Consider the following 22,204-nt stretch of genomic DNA (forward strand, 5'->3'; position numbering starts at 1 on the left):
TCTAGTCAGAAGTCCGAAATAATGTGACTAAAATCACGTGAAAGGACGTGGGATAATTTCATATGACAGCGCCTCTAGACGGGTGCGTCAGTGGGGCAGGAGGACAGCCGATCACACCCTCACTCTGAATTTCAAATTTTGGGGACAGCAACGCAGTTTTAGAAAACTTTTGATATGCCAAATCCGACAGAACAAGCTTCAGTTCCTTACACCGAATAAAGGTAAATGTTTAGCAGAAGGGGTCCAGAAGTACGTAAAAAATACAAAATTTACAGGAGAAATGGAAGATGCAAGTACTTAGACCTAACATAACTCAACCAAATCTAACCTAACCTAAACTAAACTAACTTAAACTAACCTAATATTAATAGAAATAAGCGATATTCTATATTTTTTTTCGAAAATTATGCTGGACTCTTATACTAACATAATCTAAGATAAACTAATCATCCTAACCGAAACTAACCTAACCTAACCTAAACTAATCCAATGTGAACAGAAACTACAGAAATTATAACATTTTTTAAGTAAGGACTTCAATGTTTTCTGTTGGACTTTGCTCAGCAAAAGGTTTTTAAATCTGTATTACTCGCCCCAAAATTTGAAATTCAGGGTAGGGACGGATAACCTCTAAACGGACGCCCCTCTCTAGCGGCAATCATAAAACTCTAGATTGTACCTTGTCATATAATTTTTCTTTCTTTTCGGATTCGTGGTTGCGAAGATATGACCTTTTCCGTCGGTGTATTCTTTTTGACACACCCTGCAATTATTTAACGTAATAATGCGTCACTGACTAGGGCATTCGGAGCTTGACTTGTTAATAATTCCCAGGCTACAGCATACACAATATAATGTTAATATCTTAAATTTATGATCAAGGAGGGAGAAATTAGCCCCTAACAGCACAATTACATAGCAGGCATATGCCTATCATGTTCCCTCAGGTACATGGGAATGTTTTCAGTATGTGCCTTATGTAACTCTGAGAGAGAAATCACATGGATGGCTAGTGATAGTCACAGTCTATGTCCGCCCCTAGGCACATGCCTGATATGTACCTGGGGAACGTGCCTAGTATGTTCTAGGTTTGTTCTCCATGCCGTAAGCGTCAATGAACCACAAAAATTACTCCCCAAAATAGGTTAAATCGCCTATAGGCGTAATGCGTTTACATTAAGGCGAAGCTAAAAACACTTTAAACAAGTAAAAAAAAATGCACCCCACGGTGGGCGGGAACCACCAACCTTTGGATTCTAGCCGCTTGCTCTTCCGACTTGGCCACGGATGCGATGAAGAGAACGTCGTTTGTAGAGGGATAAATCGTTGAGGTCTTTTGAATTTGGCGAATCAGATTGTTCTTAACCGTGTATATTCGACGATAACCGTTTAGGATCAGATAAAATCTGCTCGCCATGTAATTTTATTTACTTTATTTCATGGTTCTTCCATATTCACTTTCAAATGATCGGCGACAGTTGCCATCTAATAAAGTTGATGCGTTTGTTGCTTCTAGTACACAATCGCTTAGAAAAAGAAGCAACAAATGCATCAAATGTAGAAGATGAATTTAGAACACCTAAATGACGCATCCCTAGCACATTTTGTAAAACAGTAAAATAGTATGTAAAACAGTATGTACCTAAAGGACGTACCTAGAACATGACAGATATGTGTTCCAAGTGACGACATAAAAACAAATGACTGTTAGAGTGCGAAACTGAGCCAGGTATATAAATGCTATATTTGTGGTACATAGTGCAAATATCAATTAGGTGTAACAATTACCGGTACCTAAAACTGTAAGTAGCTGAAGTACATACTTAGCACATGACTATTATATGTGTTAAATGTCGGGTACCTAAAAAGTAGCTGGGACACTTAAATGGTACAAGCCTGGCACATCTCGTGCTGTTAGGGGCCCTCCTATTCCCCGTTCCATCAACGCCCTTTCCTAATGGTTGTCCTATGAAACTCTAACTCACACCCTTTCACGTGGTTTTTGTTTAATTTTTTTTGGGACTCTTGGCTAGGAAGCTACTACATTTGCTGAGCAAAAGTGAACCTTTGTAAAAATGGACTTGGATCTCTTGTGCTCTGAACGAACCCATGTCTAAAAATATATTTAAGAAACTAGGTTGGAGCCAAATTTATTCTGCAACCCAAGTTTATTCGAAACGCATAAAATTTGTTTAATTGGATTGATGACAGTTTTGCATCAGTAGCAAGGCTATATAAGACGGGGCTTATTGTTTAAAGTGGGATCCGAACCACTAATTTCGAAATTTTACGTTGGATCACAGTGAAAATTTATACTGCAAATTCCGGACGTCTTGCGACTCTACCCTCAAAATTTAATGTTAAAAGACCGAAAACTGCGACCTATAGCGTGGTGCATAAATACAGACAGACGAACAAATGTAGATCAAGTAGTCCCAGGAGCCACACTGACGTTCGACAATGATGTGACAATAAGTATCACGCTGGTTAGTTACGCGAGTGACTGCAATACCTTGCGCTTTCTCGCCTGGTCCCTTCACACAAGCTATGCCATGTTGTAAAGTTTTTAAAGAAAATTAATCAATTAATATTTTATAATCTGCATTGTTCAGTGTAAAGCCCAAATCAATAAATACTTTACAATCTGCATAATTCAGTCTAAAGCTCGAATGAATGAATATTTTATAATCTGCATCATTTAGTTTAAAGCTCCAATAAATGAAAATTTTATTATCTACATCATTCAGTTTAAAGTTCCAATTAATGAATATTTTATAATCTGCATCATTCAGTCTAAAGCTCCAATCAATGAATATTTGATAATCTGCATTATTCGGTGTAAAGCCCAAATCAATGAATATTTGATAATCTGTATTATTCGGTGTAAAGCCCAAATCAATGAATATTTTATTATCTGCATCATTCAATCTGAAATTCCAATCAATTAATATTTTATAATCTGCATTATTTGGTGTAAAGCCCAAATCAATGAATATTTGATAATCTGCATCATTCAATCTAAAGCTCCAATCAATTAATATTTTATAATTCGCAAAAAATGAAAAATGAAATCTTCAAGTTATACGTCCCACGGTTATGTCGGTTAGGCTAAAAGAGACGGTGATGATGAGAGATGTGTGGAATGGTGGAATGAAGAAAGTGGGAGGAAACGGGAGAACCTCGAGAAAACCCACGAGCACGGTGTTTGCCCACCACAAAGACCGTGCCCGTGGTTTTCTCGGGGTTCTCCTGTTTCCTCCCACTTTCTTCATTCCACCATTTTATAATCTGCATCATTCAATCTAGAGCTCCAATCAATGAATGCTTGATAATTTGCATCATTCAATCTAAAGTTCCAATCAATGAATATTTATAATCTGCATTATTCGGTGTAAAGCCCAAATCAATGAATATTTTATAATCTGCATCATTCAGTCTAAAGCTCAAATGAATGAATATTTTATATTTTGCATCATTTAGTCTTAAGCTCTAATCAATGAATATTTTATAATCTGCATGAAACGATTGAGATTTTAGTTTCATTTTACAATAATTAATGAGAATTTTCCAGCCTTTCTTCTGCTCTTCAAAAGACAAAAGGGAGAATGACAGTTTTGCCGCACGAGTCTTTCATTGAGGAATCCATGACAAAGAGACATGTAATTTGACTATGGAAGAGCAGAGAAGACCAGACACGACGTGTAACGTGACATGAGAACCATATATCAAAGAAGAAAAAAAGAAGCGTACGTATGCATGTATATTTGTGTCAACGACATGTGTATGTTGTAAGTAAACTGTATGAGGTCATCGTTTTGTTACGCTTTTTATAAAAATAGACATACATTTATGTATAACGGTGCTGCGCTTGAATTGTGTAGCATACCAAGTCATGACTGCTCTGATGATGAGGTAATGCTGAAAGTGAATAACTGTGGAAATTAATGAAAGAATGAATTTACAAAATTTCTTTCAAGAGAGTTGATAAAGGATGTTATGGATATTCTTTAAGATGTAAACAACTTGAAATTCGCTTGCATAACCTGTGTTACTGCAAGAGTTTCACGACCCTTCCTTCTGTTACTAATTTAGTTGTCATCTTTTACTTGAATTACAGTTGTTGATATCAAGGGCTACAAGGTCATCTTGGTAGAAAGCTTTCCGTATTCAGTGGCGCCGATTTCTATCGACTTTAGGGGAGAAGAGTCATTCACGTGTGTAAGTTTCGTTGTCTGATATATCTAACAAGTATTAATAAGGATTTTAATATAAATATTGGGGAACAAGCAAACATTCGTGAGGTCCAGGCTCTCGTTCATCTCCGTAGGATCGTTGCTCGTACGCCTATTCAATCATAGGCTGACTAATTTATAGGGGTATCACGTTTAGAGATTATTCGGAAAATTTTCTATTCCTGCCATTTTTTTTTCATTCTAACAATTGTTTAAAATATCAAAACCTCAAAAAGAACTCGATTACATTACCATACTTCAGAGCCTCAACAAGGTTGGCAGACGAATCTGCAATGGAAAACTTTTCATAGGTCATTTACTTATACAAAGAACAAAGAGCAATGAATGACACATTGTACGTTATGTTCCACAACATTTATCTTCTATCAATGAGATTTTCAGTTCTTCCTTTAGCAGAAAACTAAAAAAAAATCGCTTGTTCTGAATTGAACGTTGTATCTAGCAAGGAATTTTAAAGAGACCGAAATAATTGGAAGTTAGACGGTGCAAGGTTAAGTGAGTAATATTAGTGTAGAATGAAATCCCGTTCAAGCTTGTAATGGGGCAAATAAGCATGTGTGTGATCTCGTATTGTTGCAGTGGACCATAACCCTTTTGGACAATTAACGAGCTGAGGACAGTGGATTTACTTACTCCGTAAAACGCTATGGACGCATTTTAATGCATCAAGTGTCATTTGTTCACTATTAAAAAAATAACACAGACGAAATTGAAATCAATCGCATGGAAGAATGGACCAGTTTTTCGCCCACGAAATTTCCTTACAGTTACTCTCAGTGGCGGCCGGTGGATTGTGGTTTCGGGTGTTGCAGTACGAACGATAAGAGACAGAAGATATAAAGTTGACTCATTGACTAATCAGCATAACTTTAGATGCAAATGCTATGTGGCATGTTAAATTAAATAAAATTCTGTTTTTAAAATATAAAAAATGCAGAACATTTTATCCGATTAATCACCTTAATTAATTAATAAGTTCATTCTCCTCTCTTTGATTGGAGCAAATCTGTCTAATACATGCTGGTTGAACTCTGGTATTCTTATTGTCAGGTCTTTTTCGATGGAAAGCATAATCAATGGTGATAAAATTTCTTGGGACATTCAATTCCTTGAAAGTGTCAATTCTTTCTCATGTGGAATAAAACTTTTCGTCTTTTGCTGACGCCATAGGTACAATTAATATTAATTTCAGAAGCTTTGTAGATTCACTAAATATGTTTTCTAGATTATTGCGAACGATTCATTCTAGCAAACTCAGTCCCTGACAGTAATCCGAATTCCTCTTCAGCGTTGACTGAAGAGAGTTCGTATCAGAGATTAGTGTTATAAAAAAATGTACATTTAACACACTTTATTCACAGTTTATCCAGGAAAATGTAAAATAAATTGAGGAAATGTATCTGGTGCAAACAACACTACTGCCATAAGATATCATGTAAATTTAAACTGGATTTTTTTTTTCGAACACTCTCCTGAATTGCCCTTTGCTTGTTTTGTCTAAGCCTTAATTGCAAATTTTTCCTCAGTTGAAAGTTGGTCAATGTTTTTTGTAAGTTATTTACAGAAGTCATGGTATACAATTCATTCAGAATTTGTAAGTTATTTACAGAATTAAAGGCCACACAATAAAATTAAACCTAATAATTAAAAACCAAAACAGCTGATACAAAATATGTACTGGTATATGAATTCCGAATGTCACATATTCATACATCAACACACACACATGTGCGTAAAAGAAAAAAAACTACATTCCAAATCATCCGTCTTGGTTGTTACGCAGTGCACGATGAACACATTATACTTCAACATGAGGCGAAACAATGCTTACCAATGTGATATGTTCTGGAAAGGAAACCTCGAAACCCGCCAGATGAAGGATCAGCATGTAACAGAAGCCAAAAATCAAACATCAAAACAAACAGCACTGCCAGTTCTACACCCAGGAATGTTAACTGGGAGGAGTCCAAAGCATTTGAGGGAGGTCCAATACGTCTACATAATATGGAACCTGTCTTATACTGCACCCGAAAAGACGATAAGTAATTCTTACTTACTGTCATCTATATTTTTAGAAAAAAATGATAGAACGATTATTTTTATAAGAAAAGAAGAGTACATGATGAGGCAAAAAATAAAATATTTAGCCTACATCAATCGTTTCTCTATTAAACAAGTATAGTTCGTTAAGAAAGTCTACAAATGTTAGTCAAGTTTCGAAATTTTTGGGAGGTCCGGACCCGGAGGACTCCCCTCGTGGCTACGCCCCTGAGCATTGCTAACTAGTCCTAAATTCAATGTGGCGTTCCCCATCATACAGTTTTATGAGGAAATTATCAAGAGTATAAAATATACTTATTTTATAAAAGAAATATGTTTATACTAAAATACTATCCACAGAGGGGCAAGGGAGCGATTCTATATACTGACTTATTAATATTTGTTTCACAAATTACTGTAGAAGAAGCCTTCATTATCAATATAAACTAAGAATTAACTTGTAAATGCGGGTCTACATCATTTGTTTTCTCCTCTACTAGATATTTTCTTTCTTATTTTGTAATTCTGCAATCACTTTTTTTAATTGTCATTATTGATTATCTTCAGTATGGTCCCGTAATTTAAAAATATGAATGCATAAAAACAAATTCCATTTGTTAATTGCTAGTGAAAGAAAATTTCAGAAATCTTATTTAGCGTGAAAAACCTTCTCGTTCACTGGAAACCGTGCTGTGTTGCAGAAGCACTGCAACGACCAGTCCCTTTAACTTCTGAGATAGGGGAAAGGAGACTTAACATTTGCTCCAATTGCTGCGCTGAAGGAATCTGGTCGTTGTATGCTCGCTGCAACACAATATAAATTAGAGACTCTGTGACGGATTATTTTTCGCTTTTTGAAACGGATTAACGGAACGGACAGTTACAGAAGTAAAAAATATGTTATTTAAAGTGTATATATGCAAGTATTAAAAAGTATTTTTTCTGTTCTTTACTACTATTGATAATACTATTTTTTTCTTGAAATATTTTGGTCGTTGTGCAACGCTGCAACACTAACATTAGCCGCCACTGGTTACTCTTCCTCAATTGTTCAATCAAAGGAAAGACAAATTCGTTCTGAGTGTTGTAATTGATATAATAACTATGGAACAAGCAGCTGAACAGGTTACAAGTTCTCAACCAAAGCGGAGTTTCCTCGCACACGTGAGAAAAAGTTTAATAAACTTAGACATTATTAATTATTTATTACAAAAATAAAACTGCACTAATAGAACCAGTTGATAATGAATCTTCCAAGTGTGTCACTCTTCTGTGCAGTCGCCGGCAAATAAGAACCTATATCTTTTTACAGACAAACGATCATTCCCCTTTTGTTCTTTACCGATGTGGCAAGATATGGATTAGAAGTCAATGTATTGGTATACGACTCTCAGCTTTCGTAGGAGCCAGCAGTCAAATCATTTCAGTGCAGTGCTAGGTTGACTAAACGCCAATTACAGAGGTTGTTAAGTCTACATTTGGCCAATTTCGACTTACCTAAAAATTTAGAACAATCCATGGCGCCAGGTCCGTAAGTGCTCGATATGTTTCCTTTGGTTCCTAACAATAGGCCGACAGCGTAATTTCCACTGTAATAGACTTCTCTGAAGAACTGGGAGGGGAATCTTGTCCCATTCACTTTGCACAGCTTTCCAAGATCCTTCCACAGCTGTCACAGGCCGTTTTTCCAAAGCCCGCTTCAGCAATCCAAATCAACAATAGTCCATAGGACTTGCATCTGGAGATTTAACAGGTACCTCATTGAAACCACTTGCCTCCTCCATCTCCCTGTAGAATGCGAGGGACGATCGTGAGGTAGGTAATGAGGCCTTCTCCATGTGAATACGCACCAGATTGGCGTCATTTCCGTACATTGTTGGAATTCCATGCTCGTAGATCGGCCGTATGATCTGCTCCTGAAAATACTACGAATTTATTTTGCAGTTCTTCGCCACCCTACGAATCTTCAGTTTTCCCCGGTAACAGTAGCCAGTAACGACCATGAACCCTTTTGGTAGGATGCTTTACAGACACGGACCCACCTTCTGAAGTTCTTGGCGCCTTTCTCTCGGTACATGATGCCTCTCGGTTTGCCATGCTTCATTGAGCGTTACGACGTACATCCACCTTTATTTTGCCAGTTCCCGTTCGTACAGCTTCCGGGCGTTACACTTTCGTTCCTTTTGGTGGGCATCCGTGAGAAGATGGCCGCGTGTTTTTATGACTTTTTCAAGCTTGAGTTAATGGTGTAACGTCCGGCTCACAATCCCCAAAGACGCGTCAAGACGATTAGCCATACACCTTTGTGTTGGCGGATTTTTCTTGCACTGCCATTTTGCAAAGTTTCCTCTGCATGATGGAGGTAGCCTTGGTGCATTCCCGTTTTCTAGACAACTTCGTTGGTGATCCAAATGGTAGAGCTTCGTTGCCCTTGTACTTTTTAATAACATTTTTTATTCCACTTAAACTGGTGTTGCAACCATTCTTCTTGCACTGTTTTCTAATGACAGAAACACTAAAGTGGGCTTCATAAAGAGCCGCAACATAGCCTTCCCAAAACCGGCTTAGTTTGAGCGGCAGTTTGGCCACAGAGCGGAAACCCACAACACTTGGAAACAAATTGAACACAACACTCAAAACAATGGTCCTGTTTTGTGCGTTATTGTCGTCCGCTCGGAAAAAACAACTCCGTTCCCAGGAAGTGACTGCACAACACTGCAGGACGCCTCGAGCCAGGTCAGGTGAATCCATTCTGCCCAGGAGGGGGAAGGAACGAAATCGGCCAAACGTAGGCTGAACAACCTCTGTATTTCCAATATTCGAAAGTGGGAAGTTTTCATAAGTTGTGGCATACCCTTTAACAAATCAATATGAAGATACTTATATCATAATGCTGTACAATTGGGAATATAGTGCTGGGCTACCGTGTTTTCTATAGATAATATGCATATAGTATGTGATCAGGGGTAAGTTAATTCCACTTTTCTCTAATGTTCTCGTCATATTCATAAATGCATGTACTCTGACGTTATAAACCCTCCTCTCCCCTCTGATATCTAAAGGGACCCGTAAGGGAGCAAACACTTACCCCATAATTATCCCGTTGGCTGACAGCAGATATTCAAATTGATTGTTCGATTCGTTGGAGGAATCCCAAAAGACGGACATCCTAACATCCCACTATAACTTTCCTCTGATGATTGTCTACTTTCGATGTCTTTTAAAGCGTGATAATCACGTCGGGAGAAAGATAGTTTGCGTACCACAGGTCTGAAATCTTCCACTTTTTATCACAGTTATCAACTGCTTAAAAAAAGAAAGAAGTTTAGTGGTCGCTATCGCTATCATTACCTCGAGAGAGAAATAGACAGGACATGGAAATATTCTTGGGACGCTTAATTGATTGCAGAAAACTTTGGTACTTCTTGATATCTATTCCCATTTTTACTCTATAACGACAAAACCACTTCAAGTTTGAGTAAAGGCTTAATAGACAAAATAGTACTTATTGTTAAAATGCTAAACAGATTAATGCTACATTCCGCTATAAACTTTAAACATGCATACGTTTCTGTTGTGTGAAAATTACCATATGCCAGTTTTTCCTGTTTTCCCTGCTTGTTACACTATTTATGTTGTGTATTGTGTAGACTGCATTTTCAAACGAATATATTTTGTTATTTCACCATGTTCCACAGGTTTAAAAGTTTTGATAAGGTCAATTACATTATTAAGCTTACTGATTTTCTTATATCTTCCATTGTTTCAAGGGGCAGAACATATTATCCCGCGAATTCTTTTTTTTTTTTTTTTTTTTTGTGATAGATAATACATTTCAATAAACTGGATACTTTTTGACTCAACTCCACTTCTCGTAAGAACACTCAAAGTAATCTACAGTGTATATATATATGTGTGTGTACGCCCGGTACTCGGAAATTATGTTCCGACTCCTTTACCCTAGCCAGCATAATCGTGGGATGTATAGATCAAAGATTTTATTTCATTTTCTTTTTCGGAAATTGTGTTATAAATACGGAATAAATTAGAAGGAATCTTGTATAAGTAACTTACGAAAGAAAAAAAAACGGAAGTATATCAAAGGCACCGAAGGGATTCGAACCCTCGATCTCCTGTTTACTAGACAGGCGCTTTAACCAACTAAGCCACGGCGCCACACAAGCACAATTGTTTTGCATAATTACTTATCTCTTTAGTCTATAGTTATTATTATTATAAAAGTGTAAGAGTGACTTACTCATGAGCGCCCAGGACATAGCACTATAGCTAGAAACAGGAAATCTTGACACAAAACTCACTTTGTAACGGAAATAAAGGATAAGAAAGAACTTTCCTTAAATGTAATATGTTTCATTTGAGTACATCTTGAAGTTAGTTTGTTACGCAATGGCTCTATTGTATTCAGAAATGAAAATAGTAAAAGAGCATAAATAAGTTATTTCGAGACAAAAAAATTTTCAAGATCTCAAAAGGTATAACTAGATTTACGCTTCTTTGTTTTCTGAAGTGAGGCTATTTGATGAGATACGTCTTTCCTCTTTCTTAATAACTCCAGTACTAATAAGAATTGAGATATGGCGATTTGAGAGTAACATGATGTGATCATTCAGTGTATTCTAGTGCGTTTATATACTTTGTTTTTTGAGTTACACCCTTTTATTGGTCTTGATGACGATGTACTGTAAAAACTTAGTGTATTGTAGTGATTACGTTTATTTCATTTATATACTATTAGAAATATATGCAGTGCTATACGTTTGTAATAAAATAACACAATATTGTTTGATACTTTATTTTAACAGTAATGAAAATAACTAATACCTGAGTTACGTGTACACCACATGAAGAAGTTTGGTTTTTATGGTATAGCATCTCAATTTAAAATTGAAACTGGAAGTTCTAGAAAGGGAAGACATTTATGGGATGCCTCAATTGATTACAGGAGACTGTTTCTTCGTATCTATTGCAGATTTAACTGTAATTATAGCGACCGACGACAAAACCACTTCTATTTTGAGTAAAGGGTTAAGAGAGACTATGGTACTTACTCTTAGAACGCTAAATTGACTGAGAAAAATGCTTTTCGCTATCTCTTATCGCTGTACTGCGTGTACGTGAAAGAGTAAGGTCCTAACATGGCGCATGCGACAGCAGAACTTCCCTAATTCTCACAGTAGCGTTCCTATTTCAGGTTCCGCCGAGTGTGAAGTGCAAACAGTGATAAAGTTTTTGAAAGCACAGGGCATAGCACCAATCGAAATCCATCGTTAGCTGTGCCAGGTCCATGGGCCTAACGGCATGAGCAGGCAGTTCCTGAAGATTTTCCGCTCCTTAATGCACACCACTCTCACGGAGTGCCTGTTGATCAAGAAGTTTTGTGTTGAAGCAACTGAAGCTAGAGCACAAAGCAAGGCGCACACGGTCAGCATTGACATTTTTGCAACGATAGACCTGACGATGGATTTCAATGGGTGCTATGCCCTGTGCATTGAAAAACTTTATCACTGCTCGCACTTCACACGCGGCGGGAGCTAGAATAGGAACGCCAATCTTCAATCACTGCCACGACGCTACTGAGAGAATTAGGGAAGTCCTGCTGGCGCATGCGCCATGTTAGGACCTTACTCTTTCACGTACACACAGTCGCTTTGCGCAACATAAGGTTTCCTAGCTATGGGACGCGTGGGAAACTTATTTTCTGGATGCGCCTCGTAATTGTTGAGATTTTTTGACGGACGGACGAACACATGGACAGTCGGGGTAAAAATGTAAAGGAGTTTTAGTTGGTAACCCAAGTTTCTTTTTAGAAAACCTAAGATCCATTTTAGAAAACATTTCCTCTGTCCTCCTTTAAGGTAATTCGTATTCAACTTTATACATCACTATTAACTTCTATTTTTCTTATTTTCTGTGATTGCATTTTACGTTCTGTCAACTATTCTCTTCTTTTTTCAAAGTTTTGGTACCCACCCCATACCTCACGTGCACCAATACTTCAGTCAAGCGTTACTCAAATGAAGAAACTTGTAAGTACTATTGTGATAGACTTGCAGTTATCAAGTAACGACTACAGCCATTTACTATCAATACAAAGAAAATAGAAGCGATGCAGATATAAAGACCTGCGAGGATATTTCCAAAATTTTCTGGTACGACACTGAAATGTGACACCAATGATAATAAGCTGCTCATAACATATTGTGCTATCTACCGTAGAACTACTGTATCAGTTGCAACTGTTTAAGAGCGGCAATTGCATTGGAGTCTGTCATATAAATTATTGCTGTGCGTTGAGCTCGCATTCTGCATGACCATGCTCCAGTTCGTGCAGTATTGTTGCCAAGGTTGCAGTGAAAAAGTGAGATTCCCAGAAGATTCAATTTCCAACCTACAGCCCAAATTTAGCACCATAGTCTAGAAATTCATAGCTGTGTGGGCTGAAGTACTGTCATGCAATATGCAAACTCAAGTCTACGCATAATGTCTCCAACGAACGGACGCAGTTAGACGATTGAAACTGCTTTCATAGAGTTCATTATGTACCACGAACTGCTTATTCCTGGTGGAGTGATATTTCATTGTCAAACCGGAAACTTTTGGAAGCACCCTCGTATACACTCAATGCTAATATGTTCAGTTACAGCAGTCATGCAACCCTAAATCACTATCTTTTATTCTGGATTTAGATAGCAATTCTTGAAATAGTTACGAATAGTTTCTTAAGTTCAAGAATAATTGTATCATTTTTCTCAAATTTTAAATGTAATCCTTTAATCTTTTATACAAACTTTGTTTTTCGTAGTTTGTTTCGATTGGAGTTTAGCGCCTCTTCCAAAGCTGAGGCTATATGAGACGTGGACCAACAATTTAAAATTGAATCCCAACCATCGTAATGCGTTCAAATTTCAATGCTGCTCTTTCGTCGGGAATCAATCTTGAAACATCGCCCACTTAAGGTGCACACTCTAGCCACGAAATCGACGAGAGGGGGTTTAGGTTTATGGGGTATAAAAAGAGACGTTTATGTAACCAAGTAATCAAAGTCAGTAACCGCACCTAATGAGATGTAATTTATATCCTCAGCTTATAAATTGTTTTCACGTATTTATTCAAATACAAACATAGCTCAATTCCTGTATGTACAGGTCATAATTCAACAAACAAAACAGAAAGAAAAAATGTTGATATATGTACAGTAAATGCTTCTATTTGATTTAACTTTGAGTATTTACTAACAGCTATCCTAGTGAGTATATGTTACGTGATTTCATTCAAAAATGTTTAGATAATTAATGCATTCTTTGCGAACTAACAACATAAACAATTACACAACAACATTTTGAACTTAATTTGCTAGTGTAAGGGAAGCTGTTAAATTTGTTTATATATATGTTGTTGTTTTTGTTTATTTAAGTATTATATCTTTTGTTTGTTTAAATGAAAAAGCAAGTTTAAGCAGAAACATAAAGAATTTGGTAAGTTTTTAATTCTTACGTTGTAAATAGCGCTCTTTGTCTTGAAAAGGATATTCATAAAGAAATAATCATAATTTGTCTGTAAGAAACAACAAAGTATACTGGATTGTACTGTATGTATTATTTTATGTCTACTTGTACGATATTTCATCACGGTTAAATTATTAACGTTAAGTGTTTTCGGCACGGGATACGATTTACGTACGATTCTAGGCAGTGAGCAAGTCATGAAGGTTGGGATCTGCTCTTGGGTTGTGGGTTCTCGTTTGATTCATCTTCTTAAAAAATCTTTCTTCCCAAAATTCTTGTTCTCATGTTCAGAGGCGTCTCGTGACCTTCCTCGTTAAGTTGGGTTGATTTTGAGTTTAACGTCCCGTTCAGCAGGAGGCTATATGGGATGTGGAGCTACTGCTTAACGTGGAATCGAACCCGGGTCTCCCACGCCAAATATGACCTCCCTCGTCTTTTCCTATTTTGCATATGTTAAAGATAAATGTTGAAATAGAAAAATCACTTGCAAAATTTCCTTCAGGTTGTAACAATACTGAAAGTACAGTAAGACGGGGTGGGTTACTTTAAACAAGATTTAAGGTATTTTAAAGAAAATCGCATGTAACTTACAAATGTAACGATTTACAACACTGTATTTTAAACATATAATAGCTATAATAGCTCTATATCTATATCTATATCTATATCTATATCTATATCTATATCTATCTATCTATCTATCTATCTATCTATCTATCTATATATATATATATATATATATATATATATATATATATATATATATATATATATATATATATATATATATAAGGAAAACATTAGTGCAAGTTCATTAGTAAACATTCAGTATGACCATAGTTATTGAAATATAAACTTTGGTGCAAAGCAACCCCACCTAAGTATGTTCATCATACGAACATAACGTTTCTGTGCAATGTTTTCCCTTCAGTATTTATACATTTTATTTTCTACACAAAACTGTATGCAGTCTACAAATATTGATATTATTAGAATGAGGGTAATGATGTCGATACTTAGTAGCTATGAATTATCAATATTTGTACAGAAAATTATGTATTTTCTGGTAACGACATAGGAACCACATTCTAATAGTTTAGCATATGTCCCACAAAAGTGCGAGCTCAGGAACAGAAAAAAATCCCCGTGAAATGATTTACCTTTGTTATTCCTTATGTCCAAGAATATCAGCCCAACCGTAATTAGTAGACGATTTACGGGCTTGGGACTTTCTGGCTGAAGCCCACCCAAATTGCAGGATTTCTTTTTCTTTTCTTCTTTTTTAATCTAATGTTAGTAATTCCTATGCGTATAAGTTTCAAGCCGCCCAAAAGTCTAGTGATTTCTGAAAATGACGAAGCCTTTGTGGGTGAGGCCCCTCTCAAACTATTTTTCTGGATCCGCCACTGTTCATAATTTGTTTTCCAGCAAGAAATTCATTCCGGGATCTACCTAAATAGGAAATTTACCTAAATTTGGAATGCCGGAGGTTCAAATAGTAATAATTTGCTATCTAAGCGGTATTTTGGACCGGTACAAAGTATCCTGAGTAGAGGCTAAAACCGCCTTCTCCCAGTTTTACTTTTTTATGACTTTAAGATATTTAACATTTCAATTTCAACTATTGCATCAAAGTCCCATTATACACAGTAGTATTCTACGAAACTGACTTAACTTTGACGGAAATTCTTGTATTATAGGGAGCTAGCTTGTTTACCAGCGGGGGCTGAGGTAAAGGGGGAAAAATTTCAACAATTTTTCTGCCTGACTCTTGCAATACTCCCTTACTCTCCTTCTATATGTCAGCGTTGCCAGGGTTAAAAAATTGTCAAATGAATGTCTTTCTGAAGAGTTAGTGTGAGTTGGATATTTGTTGTGTGCTGTTGTGGCTGCGGTTTTGTTGCTTATTATTCATTTGACAATGGCTTCACAGTGTAAGAGAGGGCAAACTATACACAGCGAAGCTAGATAAGTAATAAGGAAGGCCATAGTGCAGTGCGACGAAGAAGCAAGGGAGAGAAAAACTGAAGCATTTGTTATCACAGCCTAATTTGCGTGTGTCCACGTATACAGGGATCTTCGATAGGGATTGCATAATTGCATAAACTCTTTGAATTAAGTGAGTATTAGCTGAATTTTTTGACAACGCACTGGCAACCTTGCCCAGGACCGTCGAATGACCGTTTCTTGGCGACGGGGTGGGGAACCTGCCAATCAACTCTGAATTCCTCAGCCTCGCATTAAAGCCAGCTTCTTTCAAATTTTGGCGGCCTTTACAGTGACTGCTTTCCATACCTCTACAACAACAAACTCTCCGGGTAATTAGAACTGATGTTAGCATCCAAAATATAGCCAAAAAACAGTTAGATGTTTTATCTTATGGAGGTAGTTGAACTTCCTCTTTACAGTACATGGTTTTACCGAAAAAGGGCTGTGGAACTCTTTTCATATTTTGTGCAAAGTAATCCCTGATGTGCAAAGTAACCTCGTCTTACGGTACCGGCGGGAGTTCATGTGGTCCACGTCTCATAAAGCCTCGCTGCTAAAAGAGAGTTAATTGCAAAACCAACTCAATATTGAATGTAAGATTTTACCATTGTAGCAATGTTACCTATTCAGTTTATTTAGGCAGGAAAACAGTAGCCTAAAGGAAAATCAGAGATTATATGTCTTGAAAATAAATTTAAAATTTAATTTTGTTCAGCGTTACCTCAAGAACGTTTGGGGAAGGTTTCTTAACCTTCCACTCCCCTCGGTACGACCTCGGGATGCCGTAATTTTGTTTGTTGCATTAGTTTATTTTCATTACAAGAAATTGAGATAAAAAGAAATATAGATAACTGTAGAAAGAATGAGTTACATACTACTATATTTTTCTATTTGAAATTGCATTAAGTACATTGTTTGATTCTGTTTGAAGCATCGCACTACTGAAAATCAGTCAACAGCTATGAAAGCTGCTCGTCAGATTTTTCATTTCAACGTCAGGAGTCCGCGGTTCCTTCACCCAGCTGCCCGCGTTTCCCTACTCTATACACAGAGCAGTCTATCATGATCGCAGCGATGTTGTGAACGAGGTGTGATGATGGAATGCATATACGCAAGAAATAAAGCAAGCGGAGAGTAGAAATAAAAGACAATATAATAAGTTTCTAAATATTATTAAATACCTACTCATTTAATCCCAACTTATTTTTGTTTCAGAATTTCTTAATTCTTTCTAAACTTATTGATTGTGACCTCATTTAATATACTTTGAGGATTTTAGTAGTAGCAGATGGACTGGTAGCAGGTCCTTATTGTAAAAGACGAAATAAATCCACAACAAATAATCCACAGACAAAAATTGATAAAAATAAATTGTTCCCATTTGGAAACAGTGGGATTAAATGGGTAAGAAGCAACGAACAATATTTGGTGGTGCACGTGCTCTTGCGAACTGCACAAGGCGACGTCACTGATTAGGCTTCTGTGCATGATTCTGAACGAGTATACAAAAATTCTTGTTCTTGCTTTCAACATATCAGATGATCAGTAATGATACTACCGACGTATTGGAAAATTAGTCACCCGTTTGAATATCTCATCTCAGCTCCTATAATTAACATGGATTTATACATTCTCTTTAATTTTCATTGCTTAAGTAATTTCTTTTCTCCATCTGATTTTACAGCAAGTAGCAGTGCCATCTGTACATTACTTGAAGTAATTTGGTTTGTAGAGCGTTACATTTTCTTAATTATTATTTCAATCGTAAGCAGTCGTTCTTTCAGAAAAAGTGTTCCGTGGGGGCTCTGCTGGCACAATTCTATTTATTATTATATTATAGACATATTCTTTTGGTCTCCTCCGCGGGGCACTCTCAGAGCTCCGGAGGGGGGGAGGAAAGTGCCCTCCTAAAAACATGTCTGGAAGAGACACTGATCGTAAGTAACAGTAGATTTGTACCAGTTCTGGTTTTAGTAGAGAGATTAGAGTGGAGAATGAATATATTCTTGAGGCGTTAAATTGATCATAGAATTACGAATTAGAGTTCTGGCCTTTCGGCATCTATGGCAATGGTAGCCCATCACAAATGAGGAATGACGTTGATCACACTATTCCAAAAAAAAAAAAAAGAAGAAGAAGAAGTAAGATTTGGGAAGGAAAGAAACGGCCAAGGACCTACATGTTACGTACCATCCCGGAATTTGCCTGGTGTGAATGAGAAAACCCAGGGAAACTTCACTCAGGATGACTGGAATGAAAAAGCTTTTATATTTGTCGATCGAGTGTTCCCACTGGGAATCGAACCCAAGACAGCTCGCACCAAAAACGAGAGCGTTAGTGATTGATTACGCTACGTGAAGATACAAATTGATTAGAAATAACAACTGCTTCTCGCCATCTTCAACCAGTTTTACGCTATAGTGATGGGCGTTAACACCGGAAGTGGTTGCTTCCTGTCACCTCCAGTTTGAGTACAGGTTAAGAGAGATGGTAGCTACTGTTAGGACACACAAATCAATAATAATAATAATAATAATAATAATAATAATAATAATAATAATAATAATAATAATAATAATAATAATAATAATAATAATAATAATAATAATAATAATAAAAAGCTTCTCGCTATCTCCTATAGCTTTTGCTTTATGCAAATCGACCTATTATGGTCATTTGATCAATTGTCAAGTCAATTTGAGCGCCCGGAGTTATCACAAGGCGTCATTACACCCATATGTCAACTGACAGTTTCTGTGCAGGAATTTGGTAACGGAATTCCTCAAGATGGAACAGCAAGGATAATTACCAGCACGGAACCTGAGAGTGAAGTGGAAGAGGACAGAACGCACGTAACTACTAGAAATTTTGAGTATTTAAAATCTAATATTACTAAATGTAAGCCTGCCAGATTACTGGTAAAGTTTAGCGAAGTAAAGGCATTAACAACATTTAGTGGTAGAGTAGATGATGTTGCTGCTAGTACTTTTATTGAAAGAATCGACGAAGAGTGTGATATAATTAGTATTGATACGTCGAGCTTTTTTAAATATTGTGCTTCAAGTGTTACTTCCACCATGCTCAATGTGGTATAAAACAACAAGGTCTAGATAATGTGCTCATGAATATTTCAAGAGCATTCTATTAGCAAATTTTGAGAGTGATCTTATTTTAGCTAATCATGACGCTCAAATTAGGAAAAAAAAAGACAATCGAATAGACAAGAGTCTTATGGATTTGGTTATCAAAATTCATAATGAACTGAAACAGCTCAATCTCTTCCAACCTGATTCTAGAATTAGAGCGTCCATTAGAATCTTGTAACCAGGGCCGCCCACAGGGGGGATGTATGGCGCAAGCTGCGCCATTGAGAAAAATTTTGGGGGGGATTTTACTCTACTTTCGAACTAGCAATTTTACTGTCGGAATAGCATTAAAACACGATTTTGAGAAGCTAATTTTCAAAAATTTTCCGGGGTAAACCCCCGTACCCCCTGCTTCGATACTCGATGAATGAAGTACCGCGCAAGTAGCCGTATGAAAGGAAAGGTTGGTTTGTGTTAAGAGAGATGAATGGCCCACAGGAGGGATGAATGGCGCAAGTTGTGCCATCGAGAAGAGAATTGGGGGAATAAAAAAAATTGGGGAAGAATTTTACTCTAATGTCGAATAAGTAATTTTGCTGTCGTCAGAATATCATTGGAACACGATGCGATTTTTTTTAAATCTCGAGAATGAATCCCCCTACCCCCTGCTTAGAAACTCTATGAATGAAGTACCACGCAAGTTGCTATATGAAAGGATGGGCTGGTCGGTTTATCGCTTTGTGGATATATCTGAATCAGTCTGGATCAGTGGGTGAAAAAAAGGATTCATTAGGCCTTACAGGTGTTAGTTGAATATGTCTGGTTTTCCATACCTAACAATATTATACCAGATACGTCTGTCATTACCAGCAACGAGTTGCTCAGCAGAGAGGATTATGAGTAAAGTATAGATTGTAAAAAATAGACTAAGAAGCAGCATGGGAGATGTATGGCTCTCCGACATGCTTGCCCCTTCTTCCGAAAAAGACATTTTAGAATACATTCCCAATAGCGATATTATAGACAAATTTGCTTTGTCGAGTGAGCAAAGAAAAAAATTATTACTCTATAAAGGACATCAAGGGTAGGTTAATGTCACCACCACGACCAGTAATAATTTAATCCAACAAAATCATTCCTGTAAAAAAAAAAAAAGTATGAGCGGCCTTATAAAGAAGTGCAATCAAAAATGAGCGCCAAGTTCTGGTGAACAACAGTTACAAACACTCAAGGAATCACTTTCAAATTTAGATTTGAAACTTGCCTATGTTGTCTGTTGAAAATTATAAACTAGTTTGACATAATTGAAAGCTAGTGGTAACCATACAGACAACAGCCAAGTTTCAAATCTAAATTTGAAGTGAGCCAGTGAGTGTTTGTAACTGTTGTCCACCAGAACTTGGCGCCTATTTTTGTGATTTCAATTCTTTTTAAGGCCACTCGTATTTGGCTCTTTTACAGGAATATTTTTTGTTGGATATCACTTCTTTTTGTAGGCTAATTTCGAGGATAACATTTTCTTTTGGTATCAAACTCAATAACTTGTAACTTGCGTCTTACTTTTCATGTACAAGGGAATTATCTCAATATTTTGTAAAGAAAAAATAATACTACTAATTGTAAAAAAAGAATACCTGTGCCATACACAGTGTGTAGAAGTTTTTATACCCTTCAATATCCTTATAGAACATATTTAGTATTGTACACTACCAAGACTACTAATAAAAGTAATGCCATTTTTATAATTACTACTGCCCTACTACTACTGCAAGCATTCTATAATACTACTACAGGAAATAAAAACAACAAAAATAACAATTACTAATACTATAAAAACTACTGCTACACAAGGCAATTGTTTTTAGAGGACTTGAGTTTTGAGGAGGGAAGAGATTATTAGTTTTGGGGGGGAGTGCGCCATCAGCTTTGGGGGGGATGGGCACCCCTGCTTGTAACCCTATAGTCACAAGTTTTGATTTTTTCACAATGCGTGAATTTTAATCATCTATTGTTAATTGTACAGAATTTTGAAAATCAAATGTCTATACAAGATAATGTAAGTAAGAATATACGCAATAATCCTAACAATACACTGCCTATATGTAACACCAGTATGAAACCAGGTGGAAATACTGAAAATTGTAATTCTAGATCGAATGGTGATGTAACTAGAACTAAAATAAACAATAATACCGCTTTTGGAAATAACAGATACAGAAATAATCGGTACAATCAGCCTAATACAGTTAATGGTAATAGGTTTTTTAATAATCGAAGTGAGATGGATGGCGGGAATATTTTACAGTAGAAGACAAGTATATAATGAAATAAATTCTCATCACAACTACACTTTTATGATTGTGCTGTCCAATGCGATCTAATTGAAGTGACGCACAGGACTACTTAAACGTAACCCAGTTGACAATGAACATATTAAAGATCATGTCAATAACTAAAGCTCAGTATTGTAAACTGATACATGTGTCGACTATTTTGTATATTATCATACAAAAAGCAAATGGTTACAAATTATTAAAACTTGGGTTACTCAAAAAGTGTTCTCCAATTCTAATTTAAATAACTTTGACTTTTCTGGTTAATTCTTAAAATAACTCTATCCCATATATAATTTTAATGTGATATTAATTATTATTTATTTCTTTTTCTATTAATTGTCGTTACGATTTATTTGTAATCTTTTATTCTATTCCTTGATATATAAATTGTCTTCTCCAATTTTATAACAACTGCGCCGGAATAGAAAAACTTCGTTATATGGTATTTTAAGGCGGCAGACTACTAAATATTTTTGAAAAACTAATAATTTTTCTTTTGCCCGCTTTTCGTAAGTGGAAAGAGGTAATAAAATGTAACTTACCACAATAATAGATAATATTATTCTACACCCGAAAATACGAACGGAAGAACTTTCAGTGTTGCCATCCATAGAAATTACAGTGTGACCAGAATTTGAATTACTCAAAAATCTAGGTAAAGGCACCGATTAGAAAAATGAACTCAACGGTAATTGATGACTTATAATGCTGTCTAGCTTTCTTGTTTACTACTTTTTAAATAATATTTCTGTTTATTTTATAAAACTTACATAAATTATTACAAAATAAATAAGTTATTACAAAATAAATAGAAACATTATTTAAAAAGTAGTAAACAAGGAACATAGACAGCATGATATGTCATCAATTACCGTTGAGCTCATTTTCTGGTCGCTGCTTTTACCTAGATTTTTGAGTAATTCAAATTCTGGTCACACTGTAATTTCTATGGATGGCAACTCTGAAAATTCTTC

The 22,204-nt window shown here is 36.2% G+C and overlaps 1 non-coding gene across 1 annotated transcript; it reads right to left on the bottom strand.

Annotated features, from left to right (window-relative positions):
• Nucleotides 1-10,395: 10,395 nt before the first annotated feature.
• On the bottom strand, nucleotides 10,396-10,469 carry TRNAT-AGU (transfer RNA threonine (anticodon AGU)). Its single transcript has one exon. It is a non-coding gene; the product is annotated as a tRNA-Thr (tRNA).
• Nucleotides 10,470-22,204: the final 11,735 nt, after the last annotated feature.

Source organism: Thermobia domestica, chromosome 1, assembly GCF_964235325.1.
Source record: "Thermobia domestica chromosome 1, izTheDome1.hap1.1, whole genome shotgun sequence".
NCBI classification, from domain to species: Eukaryota; Metazoa; Arthropoda; class Insecta; order Zygentoma; family Lepismatidae; genus Thermobia; species Thermobia domestica.